At 36.3% G+C, this 9,861-nt stretch overlaps 1 protein-coding gene across 1 annotated transcript in view; it reads left to right on the forward strand.

Moving 5' to 3' along the window:
• The window catches only part of PKN2 (protein kinase N2), a 127,736-nt gene that overhangs the window by 63,484 nt on the left and 54,391 nt on the right, over positions 1 to 9,861 (forward strand). The gene's annotated exons all lie outside the window — the stretch shown is intronic.

A 9,861-nucleotide genomic window follows, 5' to 3' on the forward strand; every position in this document is an offset into this window, starting at 1 on the left:
CCCTAGGGCCTCCATTTTTTATTGCACCTTATTAATAGCCTTTTTGATTTCGACTTGGTTAGATTTTAGTTCTCTTTTTCTCCAGAAAGGGTTTCTCTAATATCTTCCATGCTTTTCTCAAGGCCAGCTAGTATCTTTAAAATCATCATTCTGATCTCTAGTTCCAGCATCTTACTAATGTCCATATTGATTAGGTCCCTGGCAGTTGGTACTGCCTCTTGTACTTTTTTTTGAGTTGATTTTTTCCGTCTTGTCATTTTGTCCAGTGGAGAATAGATGAATGAGAGGACAAAATGCTAACAGGGTAACAATGACCCCATACAAATATATACTAAACAAATCAGAAGAGACCTGAAACCGGGGGAAAAGAAAGGGAAAGAGAAAAAAGAAAAAGATAAAAACAGACAAACAAAAACAGAATATGATCAAATATGTTCAGGCTGGTGCATAGATCAGTGCCACACAGTAGATTTTGGGTGTATTTTGGTCTGTTAGAAGAAAGTGCCTCCCAAAATTTTAAAGAAAGAAAAACTTATATATGTACAAAAATAAGGGTAAATATGATGAAGGGATGGAATATGACTGTAAAGATGAAAATTATAAAAGATTTTATAAAAGGAGTTGATATGTCGGTTGAAAAAAAGAAAGAGAATGTGATCAGGCAGGAGACTAGAACAAAGCCATACACTAGAGATTTAGGGTATATTTTGGTCTGTTAGAAGAAAGTGTATCCCACAATTTTAAAGGAAGACAAAATTATATATATACCAAAAATAAGGTTAACTACTATAAAAGGATAGAATATGACTCTAAAAATGAAAAATAAAGATTTTTTAAAAAAGGGATTGATAAGATATTGGTTGAAAAAGGGAAAAAGAAAAATTCAAAAAAAAAAAGTTAAAAATTAACTTTGAAAGACTACAGAATCATGGGGAAAAAGCCATGAATTCTATGTGCTGTATTCCCCTAGTGCTGGAGTTCTGCCATTCTCATTGATGGGTAAACTTGGTCTTGGCTGGCTGATCTTGCTGATCTTCTGGGGGAGGGGCTTGTTGCCATGGTTCTCAGATGTCTTTGCCGGAGGTGGAATTGCCCCTCCCTTGCCGGTCCGGGCTAAGCAATCTGTTTGGGTTTGCTCTTGGGAGCTTTTTTTCCCTGCAAGCTTTCCGTCCAGCTTTGGAGGACAAGAGTGAAAATGGCGGCCTCCCTATCTCTGCCCCGGAGGAGCCGAGAACTCGGGGCCCCACTCCTCAGTGCGCCTCCAGAGGAAAGCAGTCAGTCACTCCCATCTTCCCGTGCTCACCTGGCCTGTGACTGAGCGTTTCTATCTCTGGCACACAACCCCGTGTGGAGTCTCCAAACCCAGCAGATCCCTGCGGTGCACTTCCGTGCCGCTCCTCCCAGGGTCAGGAAGGTGAGTATCCCCGGATCTGCTGCTTGTTGGGTCCCTGCTGGAGGAGCAGTGGCCCCACTGTGCCACGGATCACAGTTTATGGCAACCCCGAGCTGGGAGCCCGCACCTCAGCTCCCTCTCTGCAGCCGGCTTCCCTTCTCTGATACCTGGGAGCTCTGCCGCACTCAGGCACCCCCGGTCTTTCTGTGACCCCGAGGGTCCTGAGACCACACTGTCCCAGTGAGGGTTCCACCCCCCGCTTAGTCACTGGAGCAATATCCCTCAGCAGAGCCAACTTCTTTAAAAGTTCCAATTTAGTGCTCCGCTGCTCTATCACCTGCTGGTAGCGGCTGATGGAAGCCCCCTCCCCCATCATCTCTCCTCCCGAATATTGCCTCGGATTCACTTCTCCGCACGTCCTGCCTTCCAGAAAGTGGTCACTTTTCTGTTCAGAGAGTTGCCGCTATTCTTTTCTTCGATCTCCTGTTGAGTTCATAGATGTTCAGAATGGTTTGATCCCCATCTAGCTGAATTCCTGGGACTCATTTAGGTCTCCTACTCCTCTGCCATCTTGCTCCTCTTCCTATTTTGTTTTGTTTTTAATTAGGAGCATACTCATTTAGTGTTGTTATATCTTATTGATCAATTACTGTTTTATCATTATAAATATTCCATTTTATCTCTGAAAATACTCTGACATACAGTTTACTTTGTCTAATATTAGTAGAGCCACATTATCCTTCTCATGCCCAATGTAATCTAGCAAGAATTTTTTCCTGGAATTTTTTCCATCCTTTCATGTTCAACCTATTTTTTTTTAATTTAAAGTGACATATTTTATGTACATTATATAGGTGATTCTTTTTATCTACCCTGAAAATCTGATTGAAGTTGTTAGTCTGTCATATTCTCCCCCTTTTTTAAAATAGCTTTATATACATAAATTGCACACATTTGATGAGTACAATTTGGTAACTTTTGATATAACCCCCAGAAGTTTCCATGTGCTCTTTATAAACTTTCCTTTTAATATAATATTATTTTTGATATGTATTTACTGTACAGTCTTGTTTGAATAGCATCTTTCCTGCCCTTTGTAGTTGTTCCTGAAACAAACCTTCTATTTTTCCGTTTCATCTCCCATAATAGCCTTTTTAGTTATGCCTGTGTGTGTGTGTGTGTGTGTGTGTGTTTATTGCTTTCTTTAGAGAATCAGGTATGCATATTGAACTTACTACAGTCTGTGGTCACAATGTACTCTCTTACCTCCAAATCAGCTTAAGAATGTTATGAAGAAGTATTTTCAAATCCTTCCACTCTACCCTTTTGTATTCTTGTTGTAATGTATTTTACTTCTACATATGCCTTAAAAATCATCATCCTTGAGTATTGTTTTAACCTAGAGAGCTAAGAGCTTTAAGGATATCATTCATTTTTTTTAGAGTTTATTTTTTCAGAAAACATTGTCTTATGTATTTAATGACCCATTTATTCTTTCTGTTCTTCATTTCTTCTTCTCGTACTTGAGATTTTCTCTATTATTATTTCCCTTTGGCCTATAAAATTTCTTTTAGCATTTATTATAATGAAGATGTGCTAGAGTGTCATTTATTCACCTTTTTCCTGTATTTTTCAGCTTCATGTTTTAAGAATATTAGTGGATATAGAAATCTACTTTTTTTTCTTACAGCTCTTTAAAAATGTGATTTCTTCTGGCTTCTATTTTTCTGTTACAAAAAGTCAGGTATAATTGCTATCACTATATCTCTTCATGTAATGTCCCTCATTACCCAGCCACTTCAATAACATAGAATTATATTCACTCTCCTTTGCTTTTTTTTTTTTCTCCCTCTCTGTTCCTATGACTTGGTGCTTTTAATTGACCTTTCTTCACATTTGCCAATTTTTCTGCCTGCTCAAATCTACTGTTGAACTTGGGCACCTGGGTGGCTCAGATGGTTAAGCATCTGCCTTCGGCTCAGGTCATGATCCCGGGGTCCTGGGATCGAGTCCCACATCGGGCTCCCTGCTCCTTGGGAGCCTGCTTCTCCCTCTGCCTCTCTCTCTCTGTCTCTCATGAATAGATAAATAAAATCTTTTAATAAAAAAAAAAAATCTACTGTTGAACTTCTCTAGTAAGTTTTTTAAATTTCTGTATTGTACTTTTCTGCTCTAGAATTTCATTTGATTCTTTTTTTAACTCTGTATCTTCCTTAATACTCTCTATTTGCCAAAACACCATACCCCTTTCTTTTGTTTGTTTGTTTTGGGTTGTGGTTGTTTTTTTTTTTTTGGTCTTTGACAGTTGATATAAAGTTCTTATCTAATAAATCCAATCCAAAAGTAAGACAGTTAATATAAAGTCCTTGTCTAGTAAATCCCATATCTTGGCTTCCTCAGTTTCTATTAATTTCTGCCTTTCTTGTCAGTCAGCCATACTCTTTATTTTCTGGCTTGCATCATCATTTTCTTTTTTTTTTTTTATTCTTATGTTAATCCCCATACATTACATCATTAGTTTTAGATGTAGTGTTCCATGATTCATTGTTTGTGCATAACACCCAGTGCTCCATACAGAAGCATCATCATTTTCTATTAAAAGCTGGATATTGTGAATATTAATAATGTATAACTCTGAAAGAGACTCCCCTTCTCTAGAATTTCTTGTTGTTGTTTGTGTATGATATAGTTGTTTAGAGGCTTTTATAAGCTATTTTGTAAAGATTGTATTCATTGTCATGTATGGTCACAGAAGTCTCCATTAAATTAGTGGTTAGCTAGTGTTTTGACAGACATTTCTTTCAATGCATGCAGGCAAAAAGAAAAAAAAAATGCCTTTTACAGCTGGGCTCTGTGTTGGTGTGCTGAAGCAAATCCTCAGTGGTTACCCAGGCATTTTACAACTCTGCCTTTGCTCACAAAGAACTTGTAGATCAGCCAGATATGAGAGCTTAGGGCCTCCTCGGGTCTTTTCTGAGGATGTCTTCTGTTTCTCTCTTGCCTTCTAATTTCCCAGTGGAAGCATTACAAAGCCCTTATTCCTCAAAACATCTCACTCCCTATGTTCTCTTCCAAGACTCTTCGGGATATCTTATTGTTTGTCCCAGTTGGTATCTTTTGCCCCAGGCTGCAGTGACTGGTTCATTTGCTGTTAAATGCCCTCCACTTAGCTATTTCTCTGCCCTGAGAGATTTCCTAGTTAGGCAAAAAACCAACCAACCAACCAACAAAAAATGCCTTTGTGTTAGTCCTTCAGGGAGCCCTCAGTTAGGTGAAAGCAGGCAACCATACCTCCTTGAGGATGAGTTTTTCTCTGTAGACTGCTATATTGAAGACCATCACCAAGCCATTTGGGTAGGGGGAGGATGAGGCGAAGGTAAGTTATAATGTCACAGAGCTCTCCCATTGAGTACTCATTGCTTTTCTTTATTAAGCATTTGCTTGGTTGCAGTAAACCTTTACCTGTTCTGTAGATTTCTCATACACTTCATTCTAACAGTTTCTGCTAATTTTTGCTTGTTTTGTTTGTTTCCCATGTTTCTGTGGAGAAACTGCCTTTAGACTTTGCTACTCCACCATTTTCTCTGACCATCAGCTACAGAGGTTTTTATGGTCTATGTGAATGTGACATATTTTTGTTACACTGACTTCTCTCACCCTTAGAAATCCTTAAGTTATCAATGTGAATGTCAACAAGGGCTTTTCCTTAATATCATTCAATATTTTGAAGATGTGAAACTGTTCTTCAGAATTGCATAGCATACTGTCATATTCTAGTAGCTTTAGGTATCTTTGATCAGTTTTATTTTTTTTTATTTTTTTAAGATTTTATTTATTTGACAGAGACACAGTGAGAGAGGGAACACAAGTAGGGAGTGTGGGAGAGGGAGAAGCAGGCTCTCCTCCAAGCAGGGAGCCCGATGCGGGGCTCGATCCCAGGACCCTGGGATCATGACCTGAGCCGAAGGCAGATGCTTAACGACTGAGCCACCCAGGTGCCCCGATCAGTTTTATATTAATTGTAAATAATATAGTATAACTTGATAATATAGTAAATCTTGAAGGACAAATTTATGATTAAACTGTGTTGTTGCCACTATTAGGATCAATCTAAACCTGCAGTTACCAAATTGAGTTTCTAAATCTGAGGCATCCTGGGATGCCAGAATGAATTCACAGGATACAACAGGATATTTTAACTTTCTGAGGGAAACACAGTGTTATTTCACTTCCTAGGGTCACCATTCAAACTAGCTCAAGGTAGTTACCATTTCAGCATGAGATAGAGCTATATTCCTTTCACTGATGTCATACGTTAACGAAGCTGGGTTTGCCTGCATTGCTGTGATAATAAATACCATGTGAAAAATCAATGTGGAATAGAAAAGAAGGTGGCGGTTTCCAATCCAGTTCCAGAGTTTGCAAAGCTGTACTATGCTCAGTTGGTACAAACATCCCATTAGGAAGTAACCATGGTTATTTACATATGAAATAAGATTACTTTTTCTTTCAAGTTATGTGTATTATTTTTGTAAATATTTATTAATTTGTTGCAGTATCCTTTGAAACAGAACTATTAGGTATGTCTTTCAGACTAGGAGCACAGTGAAAAAATTGAGACACTAGGGTACCATGAAACAAGAAAGCTTGGGAACCGTTGGTCAAAATCTTCCGTTTTATTTAAAATGTTTTAAATATTTATTAAAGTGTTTATCTTTCCAGTCACATCTTCTGTAACTCCTGCCATGAATCTTCTATCACAATTAAACTGGTTTATGCGCAGTCCCTGTTTAATATCCTTGCCTTATTATCCATCTTCTTATTCTATTCTATTTTTTAAAATCAAAACTGCAGTATAGACCTGTGAAAAACAAAGACCTTGTCATCTACCTACATGTAATCCTAGCCCCTAGCACAAGACACTTTATAGATTCAGGAGATACTTGGTAAAGTTTATTTGATGATAAGGAAGGAACTGTACTTACTACTTAAGTTTTGCCATTGTATGGCTCAGAGCTGAACACATTAATAATATTTGAGAGTTTCTGAATGATTCATTGATAAAATATGGTTGTCAAATATTTAGAAATCAACAATATTTCTAGAAGAGTAATAAAACCACATTTTAGAAAACCACCTGATACGGCTGGAATTTTTTTTTTCCTTTTCTATTCTTGTTGGCTCCTCTCCCCAATTCTTTAACCTCTTCCATTCTCTTTTCCTGTTCTTATTGCCTTACTGAACCTTACTCAAAGTGATGTAAATCGCCAGTGGAAAAGGAAGTATCTTACAATTCTTAAGACATTTTGGTTTTTACAAAAATTCCTTTAAATTCCTACTGAAACTTATAATTAATTAATTCATTCCTGCTGAACCTTAAACTAAATATGGAGTAACTAGGAAGAGAAATAGTATTGGCCTTAATAAAGGATTAGACACAATGAAGAATTATCATGGACACGTAGTAGGAACATTTATCCTCTTGAGTTTCTCACTGCATGCTATTATTTGTCGTTTGTCTCATTTACACTCTCATTTCTTTGGTGGTTGTATGGTTATAAATTGAAATTTGCAAATTTAGTGCTATTTTGACCTAAGGTATTGAATTTTTTGGTCCACATTTTGAGACATTTGCTAGTTTTTAGGAAAGAAGACTTCCTCAGAATTAAAAAAAAAAAAAAAGTTACTCAGTTGTACCAAGATGAAATACTGAATTAGTAAAATGGATATAAAAGTTTTTCCAGAACATTAAAAAAAATAAAAAAGCATTTACTTGTTCTAATGGAATTCATAGCTACTGCTTATGAATACAAACATTTACTTCTTGGATTGCTTGTTTTAAAAATTTCATATTGTGGGTTATAAAAGTAAAAAATTTTAACTATTTCTAATATGGTTATTTGCAGTAGCAACTGTGTCACCTCATAAAAGAAACTTCTAGATGCTTAATAAAGAGCTTAAATCCCTTCAGATTTCTTTTTCCTAAGTGAAAGCAGGTGCTGAGCATTGTCATCTCCTAATATATTGAAATTACTAAAATATTTAATAAGCAACCAGGGTTTGAAGTAGTGACCAGATGTTTTCAGTTTCCCCAGGATGACTTTTACAGCTAAGCATTTACAATGAAAATGAGCTAAGTTTGCCAGTTTAACAACAAAAATGCAAATAAAACACACAAACACAACAAGTGTTCTTTTGAACTAAAATTAAAATGCTGTCATTTAATCTGTCTTAACATTTACAATTAGAGAAGATTTCCAAAGCCTAACCAAACATGAAATTGAAGCTTCCCCCTCCATCTTTAGTAACTTTATTGAGCCATTATTTATATACCGTAGGATTTTAAGTATACAGTTTTAGGATTTTTAGGAAATGTATATAGTTGTGCCACCATCATCAACCTCCAGTTTTATTTGAAGTGTATAACTTCAAGGTTTTTGTCATAAATTTAGAGTTGTGAAACCATCATAACAATCAAGATAATATATTCATCATTCCTAAAAGTGTCCTTGTATGCCTCTGTGTAATCCCTCTTTTCTGCTCTTCTCGTGTTCTTCCTACCCACATCTGTCTCCAGGCAATCACTGACCTGTTTCTGTCACTTGCTATTAGTTTGTATTTTGTAGAATTTTATATAAATGGAATCATACAGTATATACTGTTTTATTTTGGGAGAGGGATTTCTGGCCTTTTTCACTCTGAATAATTACTTTGATACTTATTCATCTATGTTGCATGTATCAATAATTCCTCTCTACTGTTGGTAGTATTCAGTTGTGTGGATAGTCCATAATTTGTTTATCCATTCACCCGTGATAGATATTTGAGTTGTTTCCATTTTGTATTTTTTCAAATATAGCTATTAATAACATCCTTGTGCAATTTTTGTGTAAATGTAGATTTCAGTTGGGTACATAGCTAGGAATGATACAGCTGGATCATATGGTAGTTACTGATAATGGATTCTTGACTCATTTTTATATCTGAAAAGTCTTCATTTTTGAAAGGTATTTTCAGTGAGTCTGGAATTCTAAGTTCACAGTTTATTTTCTTGTTCATTTCCTCAGTACTTTAAAGTTGTTGCTTCTCTGTCTTGCTTTCATTGTTTCTAGTGAGAAATCCACTGCCATCCTAATCTTTGTAACTTGTCTTTTTTCTCTGGCTGCCTTTAATAATTTCTTTTTATCATTTGTTTTGAGAAATTAGATTATGTATGCTTCATGTGATTTACTTATTTTTCTTTTGCTTGGTGTTCTTTGAAATTCTTGGATACTTCCCGGGTTTATAGTTTTCATCAAATGTGGAAAATTATCAGCCATTATTTTTTCAAATATATTTCTGTTCCCATTCTCTCTGCTCTTCATCAGGGACTTAATTGCACATATATTGGGGCCACTTGAAGTTAAACTCACAATTTATATATGCACTGTTTTTTTTTCCCCTCAAGTCTTTCTGTCTCTTAATTTTGATCATTTCTATATCATTGCTATAGCTTCAAGTTCACTAGCCTTTTCTTTGCAATATATAATCTGCCACCAATCCCATCCGAGTGTATTTTTCCTTAAATCTCAAACATGGTAGTTTTTATCTCTAAAATTTTGTTTTGGATCTTTTTTATTCCATGTCTCTATTCAACTTTTTGAACAGATGGAATGTAGTTATAATAACTGTGTGAATGTGTTTATCTGCTAATCCTAACATTTATGTCAGTTTTGGATTGATTTTTATTGTATTTATTTGTTCTTATGGGTCTTATTTTTCTGTTTTTCTTCTTGCCTGGTAGGATAGGCAGAATTTTAAGAATGATCCTTGGAACTCCTCTCCTGTGAATACAATAAGATATCACTCTGGTGATAATATTATGTTATATGGCACAGGGGATTTTGCCTATGTGATTAAGGTTACTAATCAGTTGGCTTTGAGTTAATGTAAAGGGGAATGATCTGGGTAGGCCCAATATGATCGCATGAGTCCTCTAAAAGTAGAGAATTTTCTCTGGCCAGTGGCAGATGGGGAAGAAATAGCTGAATCATGAAAAAGATTCTATGTGCCATTGCTGGCTTGAAGATAAAGAGGGCCAGCCATGTAGTGAGGAATTCAGGTGGCCTTTAGAATATGAAAACAACCCCTGGCCATCAGCTAGCAAGGAAATAGGGACCCCAATCCTATGTCCACTAGAAACTGGATTCTGCCAACAACCTGAATAAGCTTGGAAGCAGATTCTTGGGAGCTTCCAGACAAGAGCCCAGCCTGGCAGACATGATGATTTCAGCCTTGTGCGATTTCTAGCAGACAGTGCAGACAACCTACATAGACTCTGACCTACAGAATTGTGATATAATAAATAGGTGTTGTTTTAAGCCACTATATTTGTGGTAACTGGTAATCCAGCAATAGAAAACAAATGTGCCTGGTAGTCTGTGATTAGATGCCAGACATTGAGTTTTAGCTTCTTTTTTTTTTTTTTT

Source organism: Leptonychotes weddellii, chromosome 4 (assembly GCF_054177405.1).
Source record: "Leptonychotes weddellii isolate Sample4059 chromosome 4, ASM5417740v2, whole genome shotgun sequence".
Taxonomy (NCBI): domain Eukaryota; kingdom Metazoa; phylum Chordata; class Mammalia; order Carnivora; family Phocidae; genus Leptonychotes; species Leptonychotes weddellii.